General features: G+C 43.1%; 1 pseudogene; it reads left to right on the forward strand.

Moving 5' to 3' along the window:
• Positions 1–14978: 14978 nt before the first annotated feature.
• Positions 14979–20306, forward strand: part of LOC102269805 (cytochrome P450 4A11-like) — a 35220-nt pseudogene continuing 29892 nt past the window's right edge.

Raw genomic sequence — 20306 nt, forward strand, 5'->3', positions numbered from 1 at the left:
GGGCCCCTGCCCGCCATCCTGTCTTGCTGTCACTCTCCCTGTCCTTGCCCCTTTGCCCACTTCCAGCTTTGATCTGCCCCCTGCCAGCTTGCCTCATCTCCTGCCTGCTGCCCAGCAACTGACTTGCTGCCCTTCTCTCACCTTTCTCCAGGCTCCCTATCTGCTTGTCTCTCCATCTGTCTCTGACCCCCTGTATCTCTCACTGTCTACCGGAATCCTCATCACCCAACACCCTCCTGTCTGTCTGTTCTCACCTGTGTTTCTCCCCTTCTGCCTGCCTGTCTGTCCCTGTATTTACTTCTGTTTTGATGGTAAAATGAATTGTCTCTGCCTTAGGGACTTAGAAAACACACAGTTATCCTCTGATGGCTCTGGAGTGAGAATTCTGAAAAGGGTTTCCCTGGACACAACCAAGATGTTGACTCACCCCTCATCCAGGGACCTGGTACAGGATCCTGCTTTTTGCCATTTTTGTATCTAGAGCTGCAATCCTTGCATTCCTTGGCTCCTGGGCCCTCCTCCACATTCAAATCCAGCAGCATCTTCAAATGTCCCTCTGCTTCTGTCTTCATATAACCTTCTCTTTCATCAAGACTTTGTGCTTACCTGGGCAACTCAGATCAAACAGGCTTATTCTGGGTTTCTGGGAACTAGGATAAAAACACCTGGGGAGCCATCACTGGACCTGTTAAATCCTGTGTGATTCCTTCACCCTGGGCCACTGCTCTCTCCTGTGTGAGATGGGTCTACCCCCATTTCACTCACATGGTTTCCTCTTTCCCCATCCCTGGATAAAGTGCACAATATCATATGGAATGTGTGTGTCTTGTCTGAAAGGAGTTGGATGAAGCAGAAGAGAGAGAAGGGGAGGGAATAACAGTGGGGAGGAGGAGGGGAGACAGCACCTGCTCTATGGGGCCAAGACCCTAGCAAGGACAGCATGTCCAGCCCCCTGCAGCTTCACACTCTGGAGTCAATCAAGCCCCACATCCTGCCTGGCGCCTGAGGCTCCCAATGACAGCTGAGTCAGGAGAAAGGCCTTGTCACCTAAGGCTCAGAGGGAAAACGCTCACACCAACACCTGTCAAAGAAGGAGCCTGCCTCTTCTTCTGTGGTAGCTTTCTCACCACATCTGTAGAGGGGCCCAGCCAGTGCCCACCCTGTGCTGAGCAGGGGAGACTTACAGACTTGGTCAGGCACATGGGTCTCCTTCACCCCAGAAGAGATTTGAGAAGAGCCCAGACTGGCCATGTCACCAGCCCCCTGGCAGCCCTTCCTCATGGACAGGACCTGCAGGCTTCTCAGATGCCACAAGGGGTGGGTCCGTGTGTGTGCAGGAGGCCTGGGAGGAACCAGCTGGGCACAAGTCTTGGCTGCCAAGCAGGGAGAAGCCAGGCCCCTCAGGACACTTGTAAATACTGAGCTTCTCCAGAGGGTAAGGCAGAAATGACAATGCCTCAGTTGGGAATGCAAACTAGTATAGCCACTGTGGAGAACAGTGTGGAGATTCCTTAAAAAGCTGGAAATAGAACTGCCGTATGACCCAGCCATCCCACTTCAGGGTATACACACTGAAGAAACCAGAATTGAAAGAGACACATGTAGCCCAATGTTCATTGCAGCACAGTTTACCATAGCCAGGACATGGAGAAACCTAGATGTCCATTGGCAGACGAATGGATGAGGAATTTGTGGTACATATACACAATGCAGTATTACTCAGCTGTAAAAAAAGAACGCATTTGAGTCCATTCTAATGAGGTGGACGAAACTGGAGCCTATTATACAGAGTGAAGTAAGTCAGAAACAGAAAGACCAATACAGTACATTAATGCATATATTTAGAATTTAGAAAGATGGTAATGACAACCCTATATGGAAGACAGCAAAAGAGACACAGATGTAAAGAACAGACTTTTGGACTATGTGGTAGAAGCAAGAATGGGGTGATATGAGAGAATAGCATTGAAACATGTATATTACCATATGTAAAACAGATGACCAGTGCAAGTTCAATACATGAAGCAGGGCACTCAGAGCTTGTGCTCTGGGACAACCCAGCGAGATGGGGTGGGGGGGTTCAGGATCGGGGACTCACACACACCAATTCACAGTCGACGTATAGGAACAACCACCACAATATTGTAAGGTAATTAGCCTCCAATGAAAATAAATAAATAAATAAAAGGAATGGAGGTGGTGTGTAATAATTACAAAATAATATGAATGAACTTGTTTACAAAACAGAAATGGACTCACAGTCATTGAAACATGCATTTGCTTACCAAGGAGTAAGGGAGAAAGGAATAAAAAATTATTAAATGAGAAGGCAATGGCACCCACTCCAGTACTCTTGAAACTTGTTGCAGTCCATGGGGTTGCTAAAAGTCAGACACGAAACTGACTTTCACTTTTCACAGATGCATTAAAAAAATGGCAACCCACTCCAGTGTTCTTGCCTGGAGAATCCCAGGGACGGGGGAGCCTGGTGGGCTGCCGTCTATGGGGTCATACAAAGTCGGACACGACTGAAGTGACTTAGCAGCAGCAGCATGGGATTAATCAATACACACTACTGTGTATAAAGTAGATAAATATCAAGATTTTACTGTATAGGACAGGAATCTTATTCAATATATTTTGATAGCCTATAATGGAGAAGAATCTAAAAAAGAATATGTATGCATATAGTGCATATATCTGAATCATTTTGCTGTACACCTGAAAGTAACACAGTATTGCAAATCAACTAAAAGTCAATAAAGTAAAAAAAAAAAAAAAAAAACAAAAAGCACCATACATTGGCCTTTAATTTAGAGCATTTACCCTCTCCTGGAGAACCTTACCTCAGACATGCCAGTTATTGCCACCTAGAGGTGCTGTATACCCATCCCTCCTAAAGTTATTTTTCTGGTTCTGGAATGCATAACTAGAACACATATATTCATCAGTTGGTAAAGAAGAAGTAGCTAAATTTAGGGTTTTAATGTTTTGAGCTTCCCTGGGATCTTCCCATATGTCCCCATTCCAATGTCAGGTTCCCATTACTTCCCAATAAATGCTCACACTTTGGCAGAAGATTGGGAAATCAATTTGCATGTAATTCAGACACTGACAGGATGAGACTCTGGATTTTGTTTTCACAAATCTCAGCCCTGGCTGAGGCCCTGTGACTACAGGAAACAAAGGTTTCTTTCAGGTCAGATATTGAAGCTTTCTGGTCAATTACATGTAGTTTGGCCTGGGAATTTGAATCCCCAACCTCATCCATTTCCTTCAGTGCTTTCACCAGTACAGCTAGGACCAACCAGCTGGTCTTACTAAACTCTTAAATTTGCCTGAAAAGTTCTAAGATATTGAATATATGGTCATCAGAATTTTCCTTTTTATGAAAATATGGTTAGTAACATCCAGTGATGATGTTTTATGTATCTTTATTTAAAATCCTCAAAGATGATGCTCTTAAAGGACTGCCCTCAATATGTCAGCTAATTTGGAAAACTCAGCAGTGGCCACAGGACTGGCAAAGGTCAGTTTTCATTCCAATCCCCAAGAAGGGCAATGCTAAAGTATGTTCAAACTACATATCCTTGTGCTCACATTACATGCTAGCAAGATTATGCTCAAAATCCTTCAAGCTAGGATTCAGCAGTATGTGAATCAAGAATTTCCAGATGTCCAATCTGGGTTTAAAAAAAACAGAGGAACCAGAGATCAAATTATGAACATTCGCTGGATCATTGAGAAAGCAAGGGAATTCCAGAAAAACATCTACTTCTGCTTCATTGACTATCCTAAAGCCTTTGAGTATGTGGACCACAACAAACTGTGGAAAATTCTTTGAGATGGGAGTACCAGATCACCTTACCTGCCTCCTGAGAAACCTGAATGATGCAGGTCAAGAAGCAACAGTTAGAACTGGGCATGAAACAACAGACTGGTTCCAAACAGAAAGGAGTACATCAAGGCTGTATATTGTCACCCTGTTTATTGAGTTTATATGCAGCATATATCATGTGAAATGTTGGGCTGGCTGAGTCACAAACTGGAATCGAAATTGCTGGAGAAATACTGACAACTTCAGATATGCAGATGATACCACTCTAATAGCAGAAAATGAAGAGGAACTAAAAGCCTCTTAATAAGAGTGAAAGAAGGGAGTGAAAAAGCTGGCTTGAAACTCAGTATTGAAAATACTAAGATCATGGCATCTGATTCCAACAATTTATGGCAAAAAAGGCAGAAAAAGTGGAAGCAGTGACAGATTTTATTTTCCTGGGCTCCAAAATCACTGTGGATGGTGACTGCAGCCATGAAATTTGAGACACTTGCTCCTTGGATGGAAAACGTTGCTAAAACCATATAGCACATTCAAAAGCAGAGACATTATTTGGCTGACAACGATCCGTATTGTCAAAGCTAAGATTTTTTTCAGTGGTCGTGTACAGTTGTGAGAATTGGACCATAAACAAGGCTGAGCACCGAAGAATTATTGCTTTCGATTTATGCTGCTGGAGAAGACTCCTGAGAGTCCCTTGGACTGAAAGGAGATCAAACCAGTCATTCCTAAAGGAAATCAACTTTGAATATTCATTGGAAGGACTGATAGTGAAGCTGAGGCTCCTGTACTTTTGGCTACCTGATATGAAGAACAGACTCATTGGAAAAGGCCCTGATCCTGGGAAATCTTGAGTGCAGGAAGAGAAGGGGGTGGTGGAGGATGTGATTGTTGGATACCATCACCAATTCAATGGACATGAATTTGAGCAAACTCCAGGAGAAAGTGAAGGACAGAGAAGCCTGGCATGCTGTAGTCCATGGGTCGCAAAGAGTCAGACTCAACTTAGCAACGGATCAACAACAATATTGCTACCTCATGCCCTAGACTACCTGGGTCCTCTTTACCATTGACCACATAGTCATTAGTGTCTTTCCAACTACTTGTATTAGAGAACCAGTTCCATCCAGAAGCCAATTCAGGAAACTCATCCCTAAGATTTTGCTCCCCCACCACCATTATGGGTAGCAAAATCTGAGATAGTCTGAGTTCTAACAGAGAAACAGAACGAGCAGAATAGACGTCCACACAGGAAAAAAGACAAATGCAGCAGGAGAAGGTGCCTGCGTGCTGCTTCTCTGCCCAGCCACGAGCTCTCCTACCTCCTTCTCTGTCATCCCACTAGGAAGCTGAGCAGCTGAGCTTAAGAAGGGACCATGGGGACCAGGCAGTCCGGTGGATCAGATGACTGACTGAGTGGGAACAGGGCAGGGAGAGCCAGGCCAGGCAAAGATCCTTCTCACACAGCACCAAAGGGGAGTAGGAAGGGCAGGGAAGGCAGGTGTTCACTCACCCATCCACTGAAGAAAAAGTCATGTATATCTGGGCCTTAGGATCTTTAAGAGACAGAGAAGACTGAGTCAGGCAGAGACTGAGGGATTCCCAGAGGAAGCCAGGAATAAATAAGGTGGGTCCCCACCTGGCCAGACTTTGGGTGCAGGCCCAGGACCCCTCCCCACATGGCACCTTGAGCCCTCTCCTCACGAAGCTTCAACTCAGAATCATTTCTGTATCTGATTCCAGGCAGAGAGATGTGATATAGATTTGTTCTTGTTCAGTCCCTCAATCGTCTTTGAGTCTTTTTGACCTCATGGACTGAAGCATGCCAGGCTTCCTTATCCTCACCATCTCCTGGAGCTTGTTCAAACTCATGTCCTTTGAGTCGGTGATGCCATCCGACCATCTTGTCCTCTGTCATCACCTTCTCCTCCTGCCTTCAATCTTTCCCAGTATCATGGTCTTTGTTAATGAGTCAGCACTTCCCATCAGGTAGCCAAAGTATTGGAGCTTCAGCTTTAACATCTATCCTTCCAATGAATATTCAGGATTGATTTCCTTTAGGATTGACCTCCTCTAGGAGTGACTGGTTTGAACTCCTGGCAGTCCAAGGGACTCTCAAGAGTCTTCTTTAACACCACAGTTCAAAAACGTCACTTCTTCAACACTCAGCTATCTTCATGGTCCAGCTCTCACATCCATAAATGACTACTAGAAAAACCTTAGCTTTAACTTTACATACCCTTGTCAGTAAAGTAATGTCTCTACTTTTTCATATGTTGTCTAGTCTTCTCGTGGTTTTTCTTCCCAGGAGCAAGTGTCTTTAAATTTCATGGCTGCAGTCACCATCTTCAGTAATTTTGGAACCCAAGAAAAAAAAGTCTGTCACTGTTTCCATTGTTTCTCCATATAATTGCCCTGAAGTGATGGGACTGGATGCCATATTAGTTTTTTGAATGTTGAGTTTTAAGCCAGCTTCAACAGGGGTGGTACATATTGTCCAAGGCTAAAATAAACAGAATTATTCTGCGGCTTCCACTGCATGGGGAAAGCAAGCAAATATTTAGGCTTGAAAGACTTTTCCTGGAAGTTTCTGTCTTTATATGAGGGTAAAGGTAAACAAGATATGATAAGTTGCATCAGCATGAAACCCAACTTTTTCAAGTGCAGAGAAGAAGAAGTGCCTGTGACCTCCCCGCAGCAGTAATCCCTTCAAGCTGCTAACTTGGGAGTTGACTAATTTCCCTCTTCCACCTTTCTGTTGCCTATAACCTGAGCCAGGAAGCATCCTGAAACAAAAATATTAATTTCCTTGTTAAAATATGGCACTAAAAACTGACCCTAGCCTGTTGAAGATTATGATTTAACTAGTCCAAAGTTACACTTCCTCCCTCTTTCATTCATTTATCAAATCAGTAGGTATTTATTTCAAATCCTGAAAGACAATGCTGTGAAAGTGTCGACTCAATATGCCAGCAAATTTGAAAACTCAGCAGTGGCCACAGGACTGGAAAAAGTCAGTTTTCATTCCAATCCCAAAGAAAGGCAATGCCAAAGAGTGCTCAAACTACTGCACAATTGCACTCATCTCACACTCTAGTAAAGTAATACTCAGAATTCTCCAAGCCAGGCTTCAGCAATACGTGAACTATGAACTTCCAGATGTTCAAGCTGGTTTTAGAAAAAGGCAGAGGAACCAGAGATCAAATTGCCAACATCCGATGGATCATGGAAAAAGCAAGAGAGTTCCAGAAAACATCTATTTCTGCTTTATTGACTATGCCAAAGCCTTTGACTGTGTGGATCACAATAAACTGTGGAAAATTCTGAAAGAGATGGAATACCAGACCACCTGACCTGCCTCTTGAGAAATCTATATGCAGGTCAGAAGCAAACAGTTAGAACTGGACATGGAACAACAGACTGGTTCCAAATAGGAAAAGGAGTATGTCAAGGCTGTATATTGTCACCCTGCTTATTTGACTTATATGCAGAGTACATCATGAGAAACGCTGGGCTGGAAGAAGCACAAGCTGGAATCAAGATTGCCGGGAGAAATATCAATAACCTCAGATATGCAGATGACACCACCCTTATGGCAGAAAGTGAAGAGGAACTAAAAAGCCTCTTGATGAAAATGAAAGAGGAGAGTGAAAAAGCTGGTTTAAAGCTCGACATTCAGAAAACTAAGATCATGGCATCTGGTCCCATCCCTTCATGGGAAATAGATGGGGAGACAGTGGAAACAGTGTCAGACTTTATTTTGAGCTCCAAAATCTCTGCAGATGGTGATTGCAGCCATGAAATTAAAAGAAGCTTACTCCTTGGAAGAAAAGTTATGACCAACCTAGATAGCATATTCAAAAGCAGAGACATTACTTTGCCAACAGAGGTCGTCTAGTCAAGGCTATTGTTTTTCCAGTGGTCATGCATGGATGTGAGAGTTGGACTGTGAAGAAAGCTGAGCGCCAAAGAATTGATGCTTTTGAACTGTGGTGTTGGAGAAGACTCTTGCGAGTCCCTTGGACTGCAAGGAGATCCAACCAGTCCATTCTAAAGGAGATTGGTCCTGGGTGTTCTTTGGAAGAAATGATGCTAAAGCTGAAACTCTAGTACTTTGGCCACCTCATGTGAAGAGTTGACTCATTGGAAAAGACTCTGATGCTGGGAGGGATTGGGGGCAGGAGGAGAAGGGGACAACAGAGGATGAGATGGCTGGATGGCATCACTGACTCAATGGACGTGAGTTTGAGTGAACTCCGGGAGTTGGTGATGGACAGGGAGACCTGGCGTGCTGTGATTCATGGGGTCACCAAGATTCAGACACGACTGAGCAACTGAACTGAACTGAAGAGGAACTAAAAGCCTCTTAATAAGAGTGAAATAAGGGAGAGTCGGACACGACTGAGTGACTGAACTGAACTAAACTGAAGGGAGTGAAAAAACTGGCTTGAAACTCAGGGTTCAAAATACTAAGATCGTGGCATTTGATTGCAACATTTCCTGGCAAACAGAAGCGAAAAATTGGAAGCAGTGACAGATTTTATTTTCTTGGGCTCCAAAATCACTGTGGATGGTGACTGCAGCCATGAAATTTGAGACACTTGGTTGGAGAGATTGTCTAGAGGGTGGTGTATGTTCTAGGACAGAGAGTATAGAAAGGATGATATAGAGAAAGCAGCTGGCACCATGGCACCACATAGCAAGCTGATACAAAATGAATGAGAGTCAGGAATTAGCAAAGCTGGAGTTATAAATTTAAGGCAATGGTCTTAATTCTGACAATGACTTGTTTTGTGTCTTGAAAAGTCCACTATCCCTGTTTTCTTATCCGTAAAACAAGCTTAATAACACATGGTAAATTGGGGAGTAGTTGTGATTGTGTTTTAGAAAGTATAAGCTCTATGTAAGCATTGAAGAGACACTTTAAAACCTTTACAGCTTTTACTGCCAGCATCGTGCAGAGTACAGGAAAAGGATACTGCGCTTTCTCAGATTCATTACTGTATCTAATTCCAGGCAGAAAGAGGTGATATGGATTTGTTCTTGTTCAGTCCCTCAGTCATGTTTGGCTCTTTGTGACTCCATGGACTGCAGCACACCAGGCTTCCTTATCCTTCACCATCTCCGGACCACTGAGTCAGTGATGCCATCCAATCATCTTGTCCTCTGTCATCCCCTTCTCCACCTGCCTTCAATCCTTCCCAGCATCACAGTCTTTGTTAATGAGTCAGCTCTTCCCATAAGGTAGCCAAAGTATTGGAACTCCAGCTTCAGCATGAGTCCTTCCAATGAATATTCAGGATTGATTTCCTTTAGGATTGACTGGTTCGAACTCCTTGCAGTCCACGGTACTCTCTAGAGTCTTCTCCAACACCACAGTTGAAAAGCATCAATTCTTCGACACTTAGCTGTCTTTATGGTCCAGTTCTCACATCCATACATGACTACTGGGAAAACCATAGCTTTGACTTTACATACCCATGTCGGTAAAGTAATGTCTCTACTTTTTCATATGTTGTCTAGGCTTGTCATGGGTTTTCTTCCAAGGAGCAAGCATCTTCTAATTTCATGGCCACAGTCAACATCCTCAGTGATTTTGGAGCCCAAGAAACTAAAGTCCGTCACTATTTCCACTGGTTCTCCATATAATTGCCATGAAGTGATGGGACTGGATGCCATGATGTTAGTTTTTTGAATGTTGAGTTTTAAGCCAGCTTCAACTGGAGTGATACATATTGACCCAGGCTAAAACAAACAGAATTGTTCTGTGACTTCCACTGCATGGGAAAAGCAAGCAAATATTTAGGCTTGAAAGACTTTTCCTGGAAATTGCTGTCTTTATATGAGCGTAAAAGTAAGCAAGATATGATAACTCACATCAGCATCAAACCCAACGTTCTCAAATGCAGAGAACAAGAAGTGCCTGTTACCTCCCCACAGCAGTAATCACTATAAGCTGCTGCCTTGGGAACTGACTACATTCTTTCTTCTGCCTTTCTGTTGCCTATAACCTGAGCCAGGAAGAATTCTGAAATAAAAATATTAATTTATTTGTTAAAATATGGCACTAAACACTGACCCTAGTCTATTGAAGAAAATGATTTAACTAGTCCAAGTTACACTTCCTCCCTATTTCACTCATTTACCAAATCAGTAAGTATTTATTTCAAATCCTGAAAGACAATGCTGTGAAAGTGTCGCACTCAATATGCCAGCAAATTTGGAAAACTCAGCAGTGGCCACAGGACTGGAAAAGTCAGTTTTCATTCCAATCCCAAAGAAAGGCAATGCCAAAGAGTGCTCAAACTACTGCACAATTGCACTCATCTCACACTCTAGTAAAGTAATACTCAGAATTCTCCAAGCCAGGCTTCAGCAATACGTGAACTATGAACTTCCAGATGTTCAAGCTGGTTTTAGAAAAGGCAGAGGAACCAGAGATCAAATTGCCAACATCCGATGGATCATGGAAAAAGCAAGAGAGTTCCAGAAAAACATCTACTTCTGCTTTATTAACTATGCCAAAGCCTTTGACTGTGTGGATCACAATAAACTGTGGAAAATTCTGAAAGAGATGGGAATACCAGACCACCTGACCTGCCTCTTGAGAAATCTGTATGCAGGTCAGGAAGCAACAGTTAGAACTGGACATGGAACAACAGACTGGTTCCAAATAGGAAAATGAGTATGTCAAGGCTGTATATTGTCACCCTGCTTATTTGACTTATATGCAGAGTACATCATGAGAAACGCTGGGCTGGAAGAAACACAAACTGGAATCAAGATTGCCGGGAGAAATATCAATAACCTCAGTTATGCAGATGACACCACCCTTCTGGCAGAAAGTGAAGAGGAACTAAAAAGCCTCTTGATGAAAATGAAAGAGGAGAGTGAAAAAGCTGGCTTAAAGCTCGACATTCAGAAAACTAAGATCATGGCATCTGGTCCCATCCCTTCATGGGAAATAGATGGGGAGACAGTGGAAACAGTGTCAGACTTTATTTTGGGGGGCTCCAAAATCTCTGCAGATGGTGATTGCAGCCATGAAATTAAAAGAAGCTTACTCCTTGGAAAGAAAGTTATGACCAATCTAGGTAGCATATTCAAAAGCAGAGATACTACTTTGCCAACAAAGGTCCGTCTAGTCAAGGCTATGGTTTTTCCAGTGGTCATGTATGGATGTGAGAGTTGGAATGTGAAGAAAGCTGATCGCTGAAGGGTTGATGCTTTTGAACTATGGTTTTGGAGAAGACTCTTGAGAGTCCCTTGGACTGCAAGGAGATCCAACCAGTCCATCCTAAAGGAGACCAGTCCTGGGTGTTCTTTGGAAAGAATGATGCTAAAGCTGAAACTCTAGTACTTTGACCACCTCATGCAAAGAGTTGACTCATTGGAAAAGACCCTGATGCTGGGAGGGATTGTGGGCAGGAGGAGAAGGGGACGACAGAGGATGAGATGGCTGGATGGCATCACTGACTCAATGCACATGAGTTTGGGTGAACTCTGGGAGTTGGTGATGGACAGGGAGGCCAGGCGTGCTGCGATTCATGAGGTCGCAAAGAGTCGGACACAACTGAGCGACTGAACTGAACTGAAGTATTTATTGAGGATCATCAGTAAGTACTGTCTTCTGGTCCAGGTTATGGAAATTATAAGGACATTGAATGCTTAGTGACAACTTTAAAGGAGTCCTTGATTGGGTTAGGTGGGTACCAAATGAAAGGGAAAAATATTTACTGGTTAATAAATAGTAACTACAATTGACATAGAATTTTTAAAGAGTTTAGCGCATACTCTACAGTTGAATAGTCTCACTTTGTAATAAGCTCATTGAAAATTCTCCATAAATATCATTTTCAGTGATTGCTACATCTAACCACAGAGATTACCCAACACTTTCTCACCAAGGCAGCCCTGAGTAGTGAAGCCTCACTACTGCATTTATACCAGTTCATGGAGTTGACAACCTACTACTTGGATCACTGGAAAACAGATCAAACATGAAATGCCCTTGGAAAATTAGGCTGTTTTCATGTATGGACAGCAGCTCAACACACTCATTATCTTTTTATGCTCATGGTTAACAGCAGAGTCTCTGGAGCCAGACTGCCTGGGTTTGAATCCTGGTTCTACCTCTCACCACCAGAGTGACCCTGGGCAAGCAACTAGCCTCTTAGTGCCTTTATTTTCTTGTCTAGACTATGGGGATTTTTAAAATCTGTCTTGTAGGATCCTTGTAAGATAAAATATATAATGTTCTATCCTTAGTGCCTAGAACATAGGAGGTGCTCACCAACAGTAGCTATTACAAGCATTTTGAGCCCAGCTACATAGAAGAAGCCAAGGACTGGGGAGGGAAAAGGTAACAACCAGAATTCAAATCCCAGCTTCTCCCACTTCAAAGTTCTTTCCCTTACTGCCCCTATGCTGTGGCAGAAAAGCTAGTGCTGAGCCAAGTGAAGGGGAAAAGTCAGGGTCCAAGAGTCCTTGTGTGGGGGCACAGAGGGGGATGGAAGGCAACCAAAGAACAAGGTGAAAGTGGAGAAGAATGAGTGTAAGCGGTTACATGCCCTGGAGTTTGGACAGAGCTCAGGATTTAGGGAAAAAGAAAACTCTGGCCTCATGGGTTGTGTAATAAATCCCCTGTCATGAGGATGGGCAAAGGAGGAGGGTGTTGGGAGTAAGAGGTTAAATAGTTCAAAGAGCACGTCCATAGGAAATGGGGCCCCTTTGGGAAAGCTTTCCAAAAAATCCTTCCTGAAATGTATGGTGTTTTACTTTCTGTGTTATGGGCCTCTGATATGACCTTGAAGGAGATAATCATGGGAAAAGTGAGAGGTGTGTTGAGTTGAAGGTGATGTCCTCACCCCTTGCTTTTTCATGTATGACATCCATTGATTTGCCAATACATGGAAAATTTTCCTAGCGTTTGCCAACTTGTGTTCTACTATCCATCCTCCAGACATCTTCAGTTTTTAATTTTCACCTTCCCTAGGTGGCCCAAGCCTAATATTCATTCCTTCAGTGCATCCTTTATCATATTTCATTGAACTAATTCATTTTCTGTCTTAAGGCACTAAACCATGAACTCAAAAGATATTAATTTTTGAGTGATTGAATGACTATGAATGAATGAATAATTGTGTGAGGTATTCAGAGAAAGGATTACCATCCTATCTATATTAGTTTTGCAGGAGAACTGTAGCAATTTACCAGAAACTTGGTGACTTAAACAATATAAATTTATTTTGCTATAATTCTTGGGGTCATAGTATGAAATCAATATCACTGGGTCAAAATCAAGATATTGGCAGGGCCATACTCTCCGTAGAATCTCTAGGGTGAATTCATTCTCTGCCCTGCCCTCGCAGCTGCTCCTAAGGTACCTATTGTAAGCATATTTTGAATTTGAGGCCAATCCTGACCTTAGGATGGAGTACAGAGCTAACTTGTTTTTGGTAGAATAAATTGTATCCTTAATTTTATATTAATTAATGGATGTGGTATAGGTAGAGGAATTCAACTTGTTAATATATAGGCAAGCAATAAACTGATGCAATGATAAATATTAATACAAAGGAAGCTCATGGGTATAATGATTCTTTAATAATTTTACAGCTTCATCAATTAGTATTGATATTCCACAGAAGAGAAAAAATGATCTTTTTTGAAGTTCTGCACACCCTAAAACTTTTTGTACCATTAATGTTAGGAATGCTATGGTAATTAAACAGGAATAGCTAGTCACAGGGCTTCCTAGGTGGTATAGTGGTAAAGAATCTGCCTGCCAGTGCAGGAGACGGCAGGAGACGGGTTTGATCCATGAGTCGGGAAGATCCCTGGAGGAGGAAGTGGCAACCCACTCCAGTATTCCTGCCTGGAAAATCCCATGGACAGAAGAACCTGGAGAGTTATAGTCCATGGGGTCGCAAAGAGGTGGTCACAACTGAGCGACTTGGCACACTGGAGCACTCAAACAGCTAAAAACAGGTCATTACTAATGAACATATTGTTAAGAAGAATTGCCCCTCTGAATAGAAAGGTTTAAGTGTTACACAATTATCAGGCTTTGCTACTTTAACAAACCCATTTTGGAGTAGAGCTAATGTTTATTGTTTTGGTTAAGATGATGTCACTTATTTAATATAAAAAACTTTCAAAAGATTGGCTTTACTTCTGTTTCCCTTTTTAATATATAGTAGCCTGTCAGGAATGGTTTGTCTGTTCGTGCTAGATTTCTAATATTTAGCAAAGATATAAGCAGAGTTTTAAATGATCGTCCTATTTTTTGCAGATCTTGCTCATCACATAAATTGCAAATAATGGATACAAAGCATAAGACTAACCCACTGGAGTGGGTCGCCATTAGCTCCTCCAGTGGATCTTCTCAACCCAGGGATCGAGCCAGAATCTCCTGCATCTCCTACACCCCAGGATTTATTTATTTTATAAATAACAGTTGGAACCTTTTGACTCAATTCATTTTGCCTAACCCCTATCCCTTACTTCTGGCAACCTCCAATTTTTTCTCTGTAAGTCCAGTTGTTTTATTTTATTTTGGATTAGACATTTAAGTGAGATGATCTTTCTTGGTCTGACTTATTTTAGTTATCATATTGCCCTCAAGTTTCATCCATGTTGTCACAAATAGCCAGATTCCCTTCCTTTCTTATGTCTGAATTACATTCCAGTTATATATATGTATATATGTGCTCAGTCACTTCAGTTGTGTTTGACTCCTTGTGACACTATAGACTGTAGCCTCCCAGGCTCCTCTGTCCATGGGGATTCTCCAGGCAAGAATACTGAAGTGGGTTGCCGTGCCCTCCTTTCTGGGATCTTCCCAACTCAGGGATCAAACCTGCGTCTCCTGTGGCTCCTCATTGCAGGTGGATTCTTTACCACTGAGACACTGGGGAAGCCTCTCTCTGTCTCCCTCTCTCTCTCTCTCTCTCTCTCTCTCTCTGTGTGTGTGTGTGTGTATAATGTTTTATCCATTTATAAACATTTTGTTTATTCATTCATCCATTAACTAACACTTAGATTGTTATCTTGACTGTTATAAACAACATACTGTTTTCCATAGTGGTTTCACCAAGTTACATTGCCACACATGGTGCACTAGTGTTCCCTGTAGGGTATGGAGTTAGAGAAGGTGAGGTTCAGAAAAAGAATGTAACTGGCACTTTACAGGAACAGATCACCTTTAATGAGGCAAGAAGGAGCAGCAGTCAGATTAGTGAGCTGCTGCACTAACCCAAGAAAAGAGTAGGTCTATATAGGCATACATGTGGAACTCTACTGTCTTAAGGGGGCCTGTTCTTCTTCAAGGTTGTTCGGAGTAGTTATCGCTTAAACTGCTGGGGCAAGGAATTCTGGACATCAGCCAGAGGCTGGACCTGCTGCGAGCTGAGCGTAATCAACCTTAATGTCCATTTTTTTTCTTTGGGTGTGAGAGTTCTTTGTTTTGCATAGAATGGTGGGGAGTTTTAACTCCAGGCTATTTTGAGCCATGTAACTTTCCTTCTTTCCAGACCCTAAGGAATATATACAAAAAGAGAAAGAGTGGTGGGTGCTGTTAATGTTCAGGGCTTCTTTGTGCTGGTAAATCAGAGTCAGGGGTTTGTGGTCTGGGAGGAAGGAAGTCTAAGGCCCTTAGTGTTGATTTTCTATTCTAGCCATCAGGGTCTCAAGCAAAAGAACAGTCTTGACTTGGTCTCAGGAATTGGCTCACATTCGGTCTTGGAGGAATCCCTGGAAAAGATTAAACAAACAAGGCCCAAAGGTGAGTAGGAGGATGATAAAAATGAATGGTCTGAGAAGGGGTAAAACCCAAGGCATCCAGTTCCAATCTGTTAACCATGACTGCCAGGAGCTGCTTAATCTCTGGCGGACTCATGAGGCTCGATCTGTAAGGTTTTTTGCAGCTGCTTGGACATTATTGGACTGGTTGGCATAGAAACAGCAGGATTCATCTAGAAAAAGGCACAGACCTCCCTTCTCTGCACTGAGTAGATCTAATCCCCTTCTATTCTGTAATACTACGGCCGCCAAGGAATCAAGTTAATTTTGGATAGTTATTAGGCCTTGAGCTATTTCATGGAGGCTGTCTGATAAGTCTTTAGATAGTGTCTGGTAGTTTCGGATGGAGGTGGTTAAGCCCGCAGTTCCTGTTCCAGTTCCAGCCACTATTCCTAGTCCTACTAAAAGGGGAATGAAATGAATGGCTCGTTTTATTGGCTTGTGGATGAGAGGAATGGGCAAGGGTTGATCATTGGGGGCTATTAAAATGTTTGGACTGGAGTATACTAGGGTGCAGGTTCCAGTCCAATTAGTAGGTAAACAGAGGTTTGTAGACGTCCCACACAGGAAAAATAGGCCAGGTGTCGTAATAGAACAGCTGAAGTCAATGGCAAAGAGGAGTCAAGGGGGCGTTTTGATCATTTGTTCAAGGACGTTCAGAGACCCCGCTAAGGTGGCCCCTACGATAGGAGAAGTGGAGGAATATGCTGAGGGAAACCATCTTGTAAAGGTTAAAGAGTGTCCTGTAGGACCAGAAACATTATATATAGCCTTTCTAGTGGCAAAGAATAAGGTGGAGGTACGATTTATGGGGTCGCAAAGAGTCAGACACGACTGAGCGACTGATCTGATCTGATGGTTGTACGTGGAGTTAGGGATTGTGCCCACGGGTTGGTCATATGAAATGTTTTGGGAATTTCTGGATATGCAAAAGGAACTGCTTGTAACAGTGTTACTCTCTGGGAAATAGGGCCTCCTATTGGAGGTTTTTCATTGAAGGAGGTAAGTTCAGTGGGTAAAGATTTTAAGAGTATGTCTGAATTTCGAATTTGGTCACTAGTGTGAAGGTATTTAAGATATGAGATGAATAAAGGCTGTCGACATTATGAGTGGTGTAGGGACATGTTACCTGTGGTCCAGTCAAGGATGGATGTGGGGTGGGGGGGGGGGCTGAATCTCCCAGAGGAGTTACGGATAAACATATCCAGCAGTCTTTAGCCAATTGTGGGTTAGAGGCACTGAGAAGGGTATGGGTTAAATTAAGGGTCCGGAATAGATAGTTGAGGTTAGAATTTTGAAGGAGTTCGTGGGTCAGAGGAAGAAGAGAGGATAAGAAGAAGATGTTAAACAACATTTGGGGAAGTGAGTATAAGACAGATCACTATGGAAAAGAATTGGATTTCAAAGGGGTAAAAGTTATAAAAGGTTCTCTGTAGCCACAGGGTGGAGATGTAATCTTCAACATGTTCAAACATGGATCCTTGAGGACTCGAGACCCAGATATCTGCCAGAAGTTGTTTCAGGAATAATTGCAGCTGTGAAACCAACAGGCTCATCCGTTGCCAGTTGGGGCCAGTGTGAGAAACTTGATAAGTATTAGTCTGGCAAGCATTTTCATCATTGGGCTGCATAAACTTTTTTAACCGAGTGATGTGTACCCAAGGGGTGATTTCTTTAAATTTTGCAGTGGTAGGGGTCAGCAGAATTACCATTTAGGGCCCTTGCCATTTTGGGGGTAGATCTGAGTGGGACTGAGTTGTCATATAAACTTTGTCTCCTATTTGAAGGGATGGGTATGGAAGATTGGGGTGTGGTCAAGGGAGTAAGTCATCCAGATGTTGCCAAAGGGCATCTCATATCTGGGCAAGTAAAGGAAAAGGAAGGTGGGACGGCAGTTTGGGACCATCCTGGGAGGGGGGAAGACCCAAAGGTATTATGGGCCTCCCATATATGGCCTCGAATAGACTGATATTTAAGGGTTTTTTTGGTAAGGCCCAGACCTTCAAGAGGGCTAAAGGGAGGAATTTAGTCCAATCTTGATGAAGTTCGATCATTAATTTGGTCAGAGTTTCTTTTAGGACTCGGTTGGCTCTCTCAACCTTACCGGAAGACCGGGGATGATAAGGAATGTGAAACCTCCAAGGAACTTGAAGGGCTTGTGCAATATTTTGGGTGATTTGGGATGTGAACTCGGGCCTGTTGTCAGACTGGAGGGAGGAAGGCATTCCAAACCTTGGGAGGATTTCAGTAAGAATAAGCTGAGCCACAGTAGGGGCTCATTTCTCAGTAGTCAGGAAAGCTTCAATCCATCCAGAAAATGTATCTATGAAGACTAGGAGAAATTTAACCCTTTTTATGGGTGGCATGTGGGTGAAATCTACCTGCCAGTCTTGTGCAGGAAGATGTCCATGAATTTGGTGGATGGGGAAAGGAGGGGGGCGAATGTTAGGATTTGTCCGCTGACAAATGGTGCACTTTGGGGTCAGATTATTTTAGTAAGTCACATTGTCCTTAGTTAACTCTAAAGTTCTGAAGGAAAGTCTTAAGTACTTTTGCAGAGGGGTGGAAAAGGGAATGTAGATATGAAAGTAATGTGCGGATGTTAGGCTTGTCAATTTGGGCTATAGTAAAGACAGGACTAACAGAGGCGGCCTGCTGCTTTGTTTCTTGATCTGCTGTATTGTTATAAAAGGAGATAGGACTAAGTTGCTGATGTCCCTAGCAATGTATTACAGCGGCTTGTTTTTGGAACTGAGCCTTATGGAGGAGTTCAGAAATAAAAGAAGCACTGAGAATAAGTGTGCCCTTCTGAGAGAAATCCCCTCTCCCTCCAGATTATAATGTTAGAATGTAATATGTTATAGACATATTTGGAGTCAGTGTAAAAATGTTTACCTTTTGGCCTTTGGCTAGGGTCAAAGCTTGTGTAAGAGCTATCAGTTCAGCCTGTTGTGAGGATGTGTGAGCTGGGAGTGTGGCTGACTTGATGAGGTAAGGGGGGATAATTTTGTCAGGCTGTCCCTTAACTTTAGCGTATCCAGCCCCAAATAGGGCTTGCTTCTGGGCACTGCCATCTATGAACCAGGAGGGGACTTTGGGGTCAGTAAGGGGCTGATCAGTTATATGTTCAAAGGGATTAAATGTCATATCTAAGGTCTGAACACAGTCATGAGATAGGTGTTCTACTGGATCTGGTGTGGGGAGTAAGCTAGCAGAATTAAGATGTTTACAAGGCATAAAAGAAAGGGATGGATTGAGGAGGTGAGCGTGGAGGATCTGTAGTCGAGCAGGGGGCAGAGAAAGGAAAGCCCGATGAGAGAGTAAATCTTTGAAGGAATGAGGTGAGCATACATTTAGAGGAGCATTTCGGGTTAGTTTTTGGCCTTCAGGTATTAAGAGGGTGGTTGCAGCTAAGGCCTGGAGACAAGGTGGCCATCTGAGCATGATGAGATCAAGTTGTTTATATAAGTAAGCTAGAGACCCCATATGTCCGCCCTTTTTGGCACAGAATCCCTAAGGCATGTCTTTGTCGAGAATGTACAAAAAGGAAAAAAGGCTTGGTGTAATCAGGTAAGTAAAGAGAAAGGGCCTGTAGTAAATGTTTGATAAGAGTCTGTATTGGGGTGGGGAGAGAGGTGGGGGCCAAAAGGGTTCATCCAAGTTTCCTCGAGCAGCTTGGTAGAGAGGTTTTGCGTGGAAGGCAAAATTTGGGACCCATATTCGGAAGAAGTTTAATAGACCTAATAGAGAAAGAAGTTCCCTCTTGGTTTGGGGCCTGGGGGTCTGTGTCAAGGCTTGAAGTCTCTGAGCTGGGATTATTTTAGATGCGGGAGTGAGAAGTAATCCCATGTAATTGACAGTGGTGGAAGCTATTTGTGTTTTGGAGAGTGAGACTCTGTAGCCCCAGTTGCCTAGGGCATTTAATACCATTGCAGTGTGGACGAGGCAGTTGTGGCTAGAGGAACTACATAACAGTAAATCATCTATATTGATCTACATATTGTAAGGTAGTAGAGCCTAGGTCTAAAGTTTGTAGGTCTCTTTGGAGGGCTAGGCTGAAAAAATGAGGGGTATCTCAAACTCTTGTGGTAAAACGGTCCAAGTTAATTGTTGAGATTGATATGTGTCTGGATCCGTCCAGGTGAAGGCCAATAGGGGCTGTGAGGAGTGGTGTAGAAATAGTAAAGAAAGCATCTTTGAGGTCTAATACTGTGAAATAGAGTGTGTCAGGGGGAATATGTGAGAGAAGGGTGTAGGGATTAGTGACCATGGGATATACAGGTATTATGGCTTCATTGATCTTGTGAAGATCTTGGACTAGATGCCAGGAATGGAGTCCCCATTTGACTGCCAGTATAGGAGTATTAAGAGAACAGATAGACCTCAAAAGGCTGGCTCTGAGCAGTCGGGAGATTACTGCTTTAAGTCCTTGTTGGGATTCTGTGGTCAGGGTATGTTGAGTTTGTGTTATTACTTGAGAGGGATTTTAAAGAAAGATCTGTATGGGGAATGGTGTCGGGCTACCAATGAGGCTTCGGTGTCCCAAACCTGAGAATCTATCAGGGGAAGGTCAGGGGGCAGGTTTTGGGAGTGAGGGCTGGCCAGGGGTTTGGGTGCCATTGTACGCAAAGAATTGATATGGGATCTGAGAATGGGAGGTTCATAG

Source organism: Bos mutus, chromosome 3 (genome assembly GCF_027580195.1).
Source record: "Bos mutus isolate GX-2022 chromosome 3, NWIPB_WYAK_1.1, whole genome shotgun sequence".
Lineage (NCBI taxonomy): Eukaryota > Metazoa > Chordata > Mammalia > Artiodactyla > Bovidae > Bos > Bos mutus.